At 44.2% G+C, this 12,808-nt stretch overlaps 1 protein-coding gene across 7 annotated transcripts in view; it reads right to left on the bottom strand.

Annotated features, from left to right (window-relative positions):
• LOC138740832 (spectrin beta chain, non-erythrocytic 1-like) overlaps positions 1 to 12,808 on the bottom strand; it is a 393,831-nt gene that overhangs the window by 197,605 nt on the left and 183,418 nt on the right. Inside the window, exon 1 of one of the 7 annotated variants that reach the window (XM_069894020.1) lies at positions 6,022 to 6,078. The exons of the other annotated variants lie outside the window; for them this stretch is intronic. The gene's annotated coding sequence lies outside the window, so the exon portion shown is untranslated. Of the gene's footprint in view, positions 1 to 6,021; positions 6,079 to 12,808 lie in introns of those variants that run through there. 7 annotated transcript variants of the gene reach the window in all.

The following is a 12,808-nucleotide window of genomic DNA, read 5'->3' as shown; positions in this document are numbered from 1 at the left end:
GCTCCCAAAGGACCTCGGGCGCTGGAGGCTTCCTGATCGCGTCGAAGGTTTGGATCTGGAGCTAGGGTGGCCGAAGGGGTCTGTGTGGCTGCAGAAGTCCTGGAGGTGAATCCACGGACTCTGAAGGGACTCTCTTTTGCTTCTCTTTCTCTCTAACTATAAGGGTGGGGGGGGGGGGGGGGTTGGCGGGCAATGTTAATAATAACTCTGCTTGAAATTTCATGTAATATTACATGACAATAAAGCATCCCTGAAATCTTGATAAATAATATTGCACATTTCCTGAATATATTGTTAACGTGCTGGTTTATTAAGATAAAAATGATCAATCAGCATACTTCTTTATTTTCTTTTGCATACTCGTAACCCTAAAATATCTGATAAGGTTTAACTTCCTGAAGGCCGTTTCGTAAGATGCCATAGATGGGATAAAACCCATGCCGCAGGAGACCACCAAGGCTGAGAACAGAAGATGACTCAAGTGGAGATTAGTTGAGTTATAAACCAGGAAAGAATAATCCAGGCCCAGTTTTTGACAAGATTTCGCAGTACCATCAGTGAAACAAAAATGTGGCTTATGCTTTAATGTTAACTGAATAGCAAGAGGGCAAGAAAAGAAAGAGCACTGAAGGTAAATTCAGAAGAGTGCACATCAGAAAATCGAGACTACCTCACCAAGATTCCTTCACAGGGGTTGGGGGGGGGGGGGGGCTGGAAATACCTGTTCTAAAGCAGCTCGTAAGCATTCGTGAACTGTAATCCAGCAGTTTGTATCATCATGTACCTTGCACAGTTTCTCACTCAAAGGTGAATTTTTTTTTGATCAACCACATGGCCTTAAGATAATCAATCAGACATTAGGAAACTCAGCACATTTTACTGCCAGGAATGTAAATAAGATGAGTAATCCTTTATCGTGTCAAATGGGTCCTGCCCTGGCAAGCTGTTGGGTATTTCAGCTTGCTTTCCCACAGAGAAATAGACACAAGAATTGAAACATGAAAGTCTGCAGATGCTGTGATTGCAGTCAAAACACAGAAATGCTGAAGGAACTCAGCCAGTCTTGCAGCATCCATTGGAGGTAAAGATAAATAATTGACGTTTGGGACCACTGCTGAATCCCCTTGAGGGATACCTACCCTGAATATGTTCTCCTCCTCTCTTTGAAGCAAGTTCTGTGAGAGTCTCTTTAGTCCCTTTCACACTTGCAAGTGGTCCCAGGAATTAATGGCCAATCGGCCTTTCAAGTGTCTAGTGTGAAAGGATAATCTTCTCAGATGACGTTATCTCATGCCGGGGATTGACGGCCTAAACCCCTAGTGGCAATCAGGCAAGTATTGAATGGGCAATTGCATTGTGGGATTGAAATGACCCAAGTTTTTGTGTGAGTGCAGCAACGTGAAGGAAGAAAAGATTAAAATGAAGGTATAAACTTTGCTGTGGGAAAGTCGCAGGGGGTGTGGGGAGGAGAGAGAGGGAGGAAATAAAAAACAATAGCGAACAATTTTTAAACAGCATGGGGAAGTTGATAGCACTATAGCGCACTATTTATAAAGACCGTGGGGGGGGGGGGAGCAATGGCGGACCTGACTACCCAGAATGCCATGCGACAGAGAAACCCCTCCATGAGTGCTCCATGCATGCAGCTGAGTACACAGTCCTTTCTCTACCACACGAAATTCTGGGAGGGCTTTTTCTCACGGTATTTATAAATTGTACGTAATAGCGCTCCAACTTTCCCACGCTGTTTAAAAATTGTCCGCTAGTGCTATTAATTGCTAGCACTTTCCCACAGGTCCCTTATAAAGGTTTCTATAGGTCAGCACAACAACAAGAGGGGCTGAAGGGCTCATACTGTGCTGCACATAAAGCTGAATTATGTTATAATTAGGCCTGATTAATTTTGTTCAAATACAAGATCGTAGTACATTGATCAGGATTTACAACAAGTCCACCACCGCTCAATACGTCATGATGTCACCAGTAGAAGGTAAACTGTCCTAACCCTGGGGATGACTCCTTGCAAGTGTCACAGGTAGAAGTGGTCATGTGAGAAAAGCCAAATCCCCATTCTTATCTCAGGACACTGAACGGCCAATTTAGTGGGAAACAAGTGAGAAGGGGGCTTTTCACTGCTCCCATCTGCACTCTCTGGTGCTCTCATACTTGCAACAATGTACTCACCTAGAGTTGCTTCCACAGCCATGAGTCCCTTTCTCAGAGCCAATTTCTATTCTCACTTTTCATCATCATACCCAATTACCAGCTTTTGTCTGTCTGTCTGGACTCCTCCCCCTCCCATTCTTCCCCCTTTCTGTCCCAAGCCTTTAATTCAGATGCTTGAATTTTTTCACTCACACCTTGAGGAAGGGCTCAGGCCTGAAATGTTGATATCTTTAACTCCTATGGGCGCTGTGAGACCAGCTGAGTTCCTCCAGCATTTCTGTATTATGACGTCTGGCTTTTACGGAGCAGTTGAAGAACATTTTCTTATCAGGAGTCATGGAACCTGAAGTTTACAGCAATAATAAATGCTGGAGAAACTCAGCAGGTCAGTGTTCTTTATATAGCAAAGTCAAAGATAAATAACCAACGCTTCGGACTTGAGTCCTTTGTCAAGGTATGGAAAAATGTCGGCAGGCGTCTGAACAGAAAGATAGGGGTGGAGGAGGAGTACAGTCCCAAAGACAAGAGATAATAAGTGGATAAGGGAGGGAGAGCACAGCAGCAAGCAGGGGGAGGAGGGATTGCTCAGTGAATAGAGGGAAAGGAGGTGGAGAGCTGGCAAAGAAAACAAGGGAAAAGGGAGGGCAAGAAACAGAAATCGGAGATGTTAATGCCCTCTGGCTGGAGAGTGCCCAGATGGAAAATCAAGTGTTGTTCCTCCAATTTACAGGTGGTCTTGGTGGGATAGTCCATGCGGTCGTGGACAGACATGTGAATATGAGGGTGGGATGCAGAATTGATATGGCTGGCAATTGGAAGATCCCTGTCACTGATGCGGACAGAGCGAAGGTGCTCAGCGTAGCGAGCTCCAGTCTGCACCCAGTCTTCCCAATGTAGAGGAGGTCACAAAGGGAACACCGGATGCAGTCGATCACTCCTGCGGATACACAAGTGAAGCATTGCTTCACCTGAAAGGCCATTTTAGGGCCCCAGACTGTGGTAAGGCATGGGCACAAGTTGGCACTTCCTGCGACTGCAGAGATAGGTGTCGGGGGGGGGGGGGGGGGTGATTGGTTTGGAGGGATGAGTGCATGAGGGAGTCGTTCAGGAATGGAAAATGGAGAGTAGGTAAGCAGAAACCGAAGAGGTCAAGGTTAAAGCCATCCGGCTGGAGAGTGCCCAGACGAAAAATCAAGCATTATTCCTCCAATTTACGGGTGGTCTTGGTGGAATAGTCCATGAGGATAGACATGTGAATATGGGAGTGGAACACAGAATTGAAATAGTTGGCCACTGGGAGATCCCCATGGAGGGAGGATCTCTATAGAAGGCAGAGAGGGGAAGATATGTCTGGAAGTGGGATCAGTAAAAACATAAAATGCTGGAGAAACTCAGCTGGTCAAACACGGTCCTTTATGTAGCAATCCCAACGTTTCCGGATTGAGCCCTTCAAAAGGTTCGGTTGAACAGAGAAGATTTCATATCTTTCAGGTCTATGGACCAAGAGCTGGAATGTGGCAGGAACAGGAACAGCTTTTTAACAATTGGCACAGAGAAGACAGAGCAAGTGGTCACGCCCTTAACATAAATTTCAGTCAGGAGAGCATCTTAATCGTCTCCTGAACTAAACATTTATATCTGTGGTCTTTTAATCACTTAGCACCTAATAACCTGAATACGCCTGGGATTGTCTGATCTCAGAAGTTAAGCAGGCTCAGGCCTGGTCAGTATTTGGAGGGAAGATCGTCAAGGAACACAAGGTGCTGTCGGTTTCTGTGAGGGGCACTGGACAAAGTGGCGACTCTCTGGACAAAAGTTAAAGAATTTCATTGCATGTTACATTCTAAAATGTAGTATTATGTGACTATAATGGAACCTTTACTTTTACAGACACACACTTAAGGCCTTAAAGCATAATGAAATGAACCTGGCAACTTAATGAAGTAGGAATTGTAAAATTCTGAGCCAAAGGTTACAGACACATCGTCAAGAGGGGGGGGGGAAGAGTCTTAGTGAGGGAGAACAAGGAAGAAGGGTGGTGAATAAATGGCAAGGCAAATGGGGCAAAGCGGTTAAAGTAGCTCTTATAGCACCAGTGATCAGGACCGGGGTTCGAATCCCACACTGTCTTCAAGGAGTTTGCATGTTCTCCCAGTGTCTGCATGGGTTTTCCCTGGGAAGTCCGGTTTCCTCCCACTGTTCGAAACGTACCAGGGGTTGTAGGTCAATTGGGTATAACTGGGTGACACGGGATCATGGGCTGAAAGGCCTGTATATCTAAATTTAAAAGTTAAAGAGATTTTGGAAGATAATTCTAGAGAGCAGCAATTTTGGCACAATGCTGGAGAAGATATTCACAGCTGTAGTGACAAACATAGAACAATACAGCACAGAAATAGGCCTTTCAGCCCTTCTAGTCTGTGCCCAACTATTATTCTCCCTAGTCCCACTGACGTGCTCCCCAACCATAGCCCTCCATCCCCCTCCCACGAATGTACCTGTCCAAATTCTTCTTAAAAATTAAAAATGAGCCCATATTCTCACCCTTCAGTTCATTCCAAACTCCCACCACTTACTGTGTGAAGAAGTTCCCTTAAACTTTTCCCCTTTCATTCTTAACCCAAGTCCTCTGGTTTGTATCTCACCTACCCTCAGTGGAAAAAGCAATCTACATTTATCCCCCTAATATTTTAAATACCTCTATCAAATCTCTCCTCATTTTTCTATGCTCCAGGGAATAAAGTCCTAACTTGTTTAACCTTTCCCTGAAACTCAGTTCCCGAAGTCCAGGCAACATCCTAGTAAATCTTCTCTGCACATGAAGATTTTAAGTTCAAAGCACAAACAATTAAGTCATGAGTGTCAATTTATAGCACTCCCACCGCCATCAGGAGGTTAACAGATCAATTCGCATCCAATAAACTGAGCCAAGTTGGCACGATGGCACAACATAGCTCAACACTGACAGAAGTTGATGTAGCGAGAGAACCGGTCAGGTAAGATATTAAACGCCTGCCTGATTGCAATGAGATGATGAGAAATCAAATGGGACTCTTGGCCAACATTTTCCTCTCCAAATGCAATCCCAAATGAAATCATGGATCGCTGAAAATTCGTGGCGAAAAGCTTCAGGAGAATTGTACCCAAGGAATGATTGTGGACCATACATGTTGTTCCTCACTTCTCTCCAAGCCAGGAGTAAATCACAAAAGCCTGCATACACTGTGGTTTGAAGTAAAAACCCAATCTACTTCATGTTGCACAGACCAATGTTTCAGGCTTGAGTCCTTCATCAAGGTGTGAGCAAAATGTAGGCAGGTGACCAAACAAAATGGTGGTGGGGGAGGGGCAGAGGGAGGAGCACGGTCCCAAAGGCAAGAGGTAATAGGTGGTTAAGGGAGGGAAGGCTCAGTAGTAAGCAGGGGAAGGGGTGATGGCTCTGTAAATAGAGAGGGAATGGGTGGGGGGGGGGGGGAAGAGAGCTGGAGGAAGGAAGGCGAAGGGAAAGGGAAGGGAAGGGTAGCAGAACCCAGAGAAGTTGATGTTAATGCCATCCAATTGGAGGAGTGTTATTCCTCTTATTTATGGGTGGTCTTGGTGGGACAGTACATGAGGCCAAGGACAGCCATGTGAACATGGGAGTGGTGCGTGGAAAGGAAATGAGCATGGGAATGGAGGATGGATTCTCCTCTCGAAACACAATCCCAAAGGAAATCAAGTGATCACTGAAAATCCCTTACAAGAAGTTTCAGGAGAATTGTACCCAAGGAAAGATTGCAGACCATTGATGCTATTTCCCACTCCTCCCCTGGCAAGTCAACATCTGTGCATTTCCACGAAGCTTTCTTTTCTTACCATGTCCGACACTCTACATTGTGAACAACTTGCCAGCTGCTGTCTGGCTGAGAGAATCCCAAGGGTTCATTCAAGATTCCGTTTATTGTCACGTAATAATACACAAAAATGTAATGTGTAACGTTCAAATATCAGGCATCAGTTAATCCTATGTGGGGGAAAAACATTTCTAAAATTGACAATAAATTCTGATCCTAAATCTTATGGAATATTGGTAGTCAAGAAAGGGAGCTCAAATCTTTTCATTCTTTGTCATCCTGATGTTCATTTAAGCAAGTGAATTTTCAAATGGTTTCTTTCCACTCACATACCACCTTAAATAATCCCTATGCCATAAATGCTGTGATTAGTATGGGATTATTTAAGGTGGTATGTGAATGGGAAGGGAAGGTTGAGAACCACTGTTTTAATCATACTTAATTGACTCATTATGTGCACAGTTTCATAACTCCAAAGTTATGAAATGGGCCAATGACAATTTTTCTCAAGCAAGATATGTGAGGAGAATAGAGGTGAGAATTGATTGGGGGAAGGTGGGTATGGCTCTGTGAGTCAGCGGGAAAAGGGAAGAGAGAGAGAAAACAATAGAGGAAAGGAGATTTAGGGGACGATGGGGAGGGCTAACGGAAAGCGGAGAAGTCGATGTTAATGCCATCCAGTTGGAGGGTGCCCAGATGGAAGATGAGGTGTTGTTCCTCTCATTTGCTGGTGGACACAGCCATGGACAGACATAACAGCAAGGGAATGGGACAGGGAACCAAAATGGGTGGCCAATGGGAGATCCACACTATTGCGGTGGACAGAGCCAAGGTGCTCAACGATGCAATCTCCCGGTCTGTGTCCAGCTTCTCCACTGAACAAATGTTGTTACAAGAAGCATTTGACCTTCAAATGTATTTAGTTACTTTCGTAAATCTAAAAAGACAGCCTAACCGTCAAAGGCTACAGGTGTAAACTCCCACAAAGCTCAAAATCCATGACTTCTGACTCCAAATACCTCATCCTCAACGAAGAGCGGGACAGGGAATTCAATCATTTCTGATCTATTAGAACATACATGACAGCACATATATCCCTGAGGTTCTTTTTCCGGTGAATTACCACTTGTTGGTAGTGCAAAAAAAATCTGTACATAACGAACACATGCAAACAAAAATGTAAACAAACTGACTGTGCAATACAGAGAGAATTTTAAAATTCAACAAAGTGTAAGAGTCCTTAAATGAGTCCTCGATTGAGTCTGATGGTGGAGGGGAAGCAGCTGTTCCTGAACCTGATGTGTGAATCTTGTGGTATTTATATCTCTTTCCTGATGGTAGTAGCAAGAACAGAACATGTACTGGGAGGTGTGGATGATTACTGCTGCTCTCCAATGCCAGCATTCTCCGTTGCTGTTTTTGATGGGGGGGTTTGCGCATGATGTCCTGGGCTGTGTCCGCTAACTTATCCAGGGCTTTATGCTCAGTGGCATTGCTGTCCCCATACTAAACCATGATGCAGCCAGTCAGAAAACATTCCATCACACATCTGTAAAAATTTGCCAGGGTTTCCGATGCCATGCCAAACTTCCGCAAACTCCTGAGGAAGTAGAGGTGCCGGCGGGCTTTTTTCACGGTGCCATTAGTGTGTTGGGTCCAGGAAAGATCCTCTGATATAGTGATTCCCAAGAACTTAAATTTGCTCACCCTCTCCACTGCTGATCCCCCAATGATCACTGGATCCTACACCTCTGGTTTTCCTGTCCTGAAGTCAACAATCAGCTCCTTGGTTTTGGTGACATTGAGTGCAAGGTGCACAGTTCAGCCAAGTTTTCAATCTCATTCTTGCATGCTGATTCATTGCCCCTTTTTCTACAACCCAATACCGTAGTATAGTAGGCAAATTTGTGTAGTTGTCCTTCTGAGCCACACAGTCATAGATGTACAGTAAGCAGAGCGGGGGGCTAAGATCGCAGCTCTGTGATGCTCCGGTACTGATGGAGATTGTGAAGGTGATATCTTACCAATCCTCACTGACTGCGGTCTAGAGGAAATCAAGGATCCAATTGCACAGTTGGGTGCTGAGTCCCAGATCTTGGAGTTTTGAGGGGATGATGGTGTTGAATCAATTTTGAGAAGATGATGGTGTTACAAAACTGAGTCTTTGCAGTTTGCCACAAAACTGATCTGATCTAATGTAAGTTTGCTGACAATCGATGGTTATGCTGGCTCTCTCTCTTCCCCCCCCCCCCCCCCCCCCCCCCCCCACCCCCACTTTTAGATCCTACCTGACTTGGTATTTTTAGCAGGCTCCCTTTTTTACTTCAGATTCCCAGAATCTGCATTGTTTTATTTTCCAGCAAACAAGTCAGTGCATAGAGCTTTATTCACTCTCTAAACAAAATCCCAGTAAAAGCTGATCTGATCTTGCACTGGCGGGGGATTGAATTTTGCGTCTTCTGGGTGGTCACCATTTTGACCCCAAGTGTTTAAAATTAGATCCTGAGGCATTTTGTACCAAGTATTAGGCTTGACTGAACCAAAACATCACAGAGGATTATCTAAATATAGTGGTTAATTAAATCGCTAAAACGCTTCAGCCTTGAAATTTGAACATATAACTCGTTTTTTCCCCCCACCCCCCGCCACCTGACACCTCCAATTATAAATGAAGAAACAATTTATGTGGCTAAAACCAATATATGATCAGACATAATTTACTGAGGTAAGAGTGGAAAGTTTAAAAGTCCTAATCCAGAGTTTGAAGCAATGTATCTTCACATCCTGTCACATCAGCTGCCTCAAGTGTATTCCCGGGTGGCAGGGTTAGCGTGACATTACTACAGCGCTAACGACCTGGGTTCGAATCCAGCGCTGTCTATAAGGAGTCTGTCAGTTCTCCCAGTGTCTGCTTGGGTTTCTTCCAGGCGCTCCAATTTCCTCCCACCGTCCAAAAGCAATGTTTTTCTCCTTCGCTCTGCCTCACCCACAGGAAAAAGAATCTCAGGATTGTCATGAATGTTCTCTGACAATAAATCTGAAAGTTTGAATTCCTTCCTTACAATGATGAACATTACAAACACACATACCTGTATAGCCTGATTTCATCCCTTTGCACCAACCTTACAGGCAAAGAGTTCCAGATTACAAAAAAATAGACATTGGGCTTAAAGGGTCTCGTGCTTGCAGAGGAGAAGTCACATTATCCAGCATTAATAAAACAGCTTTTCATCCTTTAACATTGCTGCAAAAGACCCATTGCAAACAACAAAATGTTTTTTTTTCATTCTCAGATGGAACATGGACACCACAGGCACGGCCAACCTATAACCAAGTCATGCTGCTGATCAACCTTATGTGGCAGACTTTTAAGATTAAGGAGATCACTGCGGCTGCTGTGGGGTTTTAAACCGGTACAATTGAACGATAAATGATGCATTTCTGGCTCAGGACAAAGTGCTATTGAGAGGGACACCTGTATGTTCATCCAGGTAGCACACATCAAGGGTTTGGAAGGTCGCAAGATAATGGAGTAGAAGTAGGCCCATCGAGTCTACCCCACCATTCTAAACATGAGCTGGCTCATCCATCCACTCAGCCCAACTCCCTGCCTTTATCCCCGTAACCCTTGATGCCCTGACTAATAAAATACCTGTCAATCTCTGCCTTAAATACAGCCAACAAACTCGCTTCCACAGCTGCCTGTGGCAACAAGTTCCAGAGTCACGACTCTGAATAATGAAATTTTTCTGCATCTCAGTTTTAAATTGACGCCCTTTTATCCTGAAGTTAAGCTCTCATCCTAGAAATCCCTTCCATGGGAAATATATCTACTCAGATATACAGAAGACCGCCGGGTGAGTAAGTTTAAATTTATTAAATTTTACTTACAGCAGGGCAGAAGCTGATTGCCGTCATTAAAACCCATGACAGCCAAATTATACCCAAACTAACCTGTAACCAACGTACATTTTGAAGGGTGGGAGGAAACCCACACAGTCGTAGGGAGAACCTTACAGACAGCTCCGGATTCGAACTGAGGTCACTGGGAGTGTAACCACTGCGTTAACCGTGCCGCCGAAGTGGAGTACATTTTGCAGGGAGCACATGCTCCAAATATGGTATACCACTTCTGGAGATTCCAAGTAGAATCACTTGCCTTGCACAACGTCAAGCTACAGAGCATTGAAGTTGTGTTCACCGTTTTAAATGACAACCATTGTTGCTGAGGGACATGAAGGGAAGGGGACCTTGGAAGAATACAACTGAAATCAAAAATGAACTGCTGCAACATCACTGTGCCAAGTTGTTAGAGATAACGCTGAGTGAGTGGTTTGGAGAATACAAGAATTTGACAGAGCTTTTTCATATCTTTGTTTTACCTTTGCCAGGGGAGAGAATTTAATGGCATTGGGGGAGGAACACAAGGACTCTTACAGCCTAAAAATGATGGAAGAGCAATCCAAAATGAAAGTGGTTGGATGAGGCAATCGCACTGTTTGGAATTAATGGTTCCCCGTGTTTTTGTTGACTGGTATTTGGAGGATTTTGATATTTTTAGGCAATTATTAAAATTTAACATGACTTTGTTCCCATATCTTTCCACTTTCCTCCCTCACAGAAGACTTGCATTAACATGGCCACGTCTCGTATTTTGCCAAGAAGCCATTATAGGTCGAGTACCCCTTATCTGAAATGCAGGAGACCAGAAGTGTTTCAGAATTTGGAGCACCATTTAAAAAATGCACTAATTTACTCAGACTTAAAGATACATGCATTCACATTATAATACAAATATTTACATCTGCACAAATTAACTGAGGTAGATGTATATTGAAAAATCTCCACTCAATAATGCACTACTTAAGTCCACTATGTCCCCATTCTCCGATCATGATTTCTGAACTCTATTACGTATTTTGGGACCATAGGTTTCGGATTTTGGAATTTCGGATAAGGGGTAGTACTCAGCAGCCATTTGATAGGTGGCCCAAGAACTCAACTTCATTGAAATATTTGAAAGGATTGAAAAAAAGAATGTAAAGGGTCAAAGCAATCACCAGCTGTTGTGGGGCATTCCAGAATAAAGGGTCTCTGTCCCAACATTTGGGTAGCACGGTTAGCACAACACTGTTACAGTGCCAGCAAGAGGGCTCATACCCAGTGCTGTCTGTAAGGAGTTTGTATGTTCTCCCCGCGTCTGCGTGGGTTTCCTCCAGTGGGGTTGTAAGCCGATTAGGCGGTAGTCTCGTGGGCCGAAAGGGCCCATTACTGTGCTGTATGTAAATGTTTATATTTACAACTAATTCAAGGTAAAATTAACAGGTAACTTTTATGCATCTACAGTTGAATTCAAACTATCATATCCAAGGCGCTTTTTATTTATAAATGCAATAAAGAGGCCCCAGGACTGAACTTTGGCTATATATCTTTACCTATATACACCGCGAGACCTGCAGAGTTCCTCCAGCATTCTGTTTTCGATTGGATGTCCTGAAAGAGACCTTCTGGACTTTTTTTTCCAGACACTATAAAGCACTTTTCAATCAAATTATTATTTTTTTCATCGAAGCTTGGTCTGTTCCTGAAAACATGCCAGCAAATTTATCCACAGCAAGCTTGTAAATGCAGCAATAAGATAAATCACAGGATTAGTTGTTTGATTAATATTGACTAAGGGGATAAGACTTGGATCCATAATACCAAACTTTGGTTGAGAATATTAAGAGAACTGGAAGGAAGGAAAGCAAGTGGCATTTTGAACTTTGGTAAGCCAATTTAACAGTGGATTTGGTACAAAATTTATTTTCTAAATTTAGATATACAGCACGGTAACAGGCCATTTAGGCCCACAAGTCCGTGCCACCCAATTTACGTCCAATTAACCTACACCTATATTTTGAATGATGGGAGGAAGCTCTCAGAGAAAACCCATGCAGTCACAGGGAGGACACACAAACTCCTTACAGACAGCACGAGATTCAAACCCCCAATCCCAATCGCTGGCGCTGTAAAGGTGTTGCGCTGACCGTTGCGCCAACCGCACCGCTTGCTAGGGCTGTCTCTCCACTTCTTGATCCTGGTCTCAGTTACGTGTACTTTTCTAGTAGTCCTGGAGAGGTTCAAGAGCCTGGTAGCTGATGGGGACAAACCGTTCTTGAAGGTAGTGGCAAAAATACACCTGCTGGAGGAACTCAACAGGTCTTGCAGCATCTGTAAGAGGTAAAGAAAGATAACTAATAATTTGAGCCTGAGCCTGCCCTTCGTCAAAGTGTGAGCAAAAAGCAGGCAGGGGCCTGAATAAAAGGCAGGGGTAGAAGGAGCACAAGTAAAAGGGGATAATTGGACATGGAAGGGAGGGCAGGAGAGAAAAGGAGAGAATTGATCCATTAAGGTGGGCATGTTAGGCATAAAGAAAGAGGGACGGAGAGAATGGGGGGTTAATGGAAACCAGAGATGTTAATGCCATCTGGTTGGAGGGTGCCCAGATGGACGATGAGGTGTTGCTCCCCCAATTTGCATGAGGTCTCATCCTGGCAGTGCACGAGATCATGGATAGACAGGTCCGCAAGGGAATGGGGTGGGGTCGCAAACGGTCCTTCCAAGTGAAGCAACACTTCTCTTCTGAATTTTCAGGGGTCGTCTACTGCATCTGGTGCTCCCATTGTGGCCTCCTCGCCATTGGAGAGATTGGACGAATGCTTCGCTTGAACACTGTCTGTCACAATAGCATGGATCTCCCAGAAGCCATCCATTTCAGATAGTTGAGTGGTGTCACACCAACAACCTTGCACTCAACGTTATCAAAA

Source organism: Narcine bancroftii, chromosome 8 (genome assembly GCF_036971445.1).
Source record: "Narcine bancroftii isolate sNarBan1 chromosome 8, sNarBan1.hap1, whole genome shotgun sequence".
Classification (NCBI taxonomy): Eukaryota; Metazoa; Chordata; class Chondrichthyes; order Torpediniformes; family Narcinidae; genus Narcine; species Narcine bancroftii.
The sequence above is the reverse complement of the archived record's forward strand: the minus strand, read 5'-3'. Positions and strand labels throughout refer to the sequence as shown.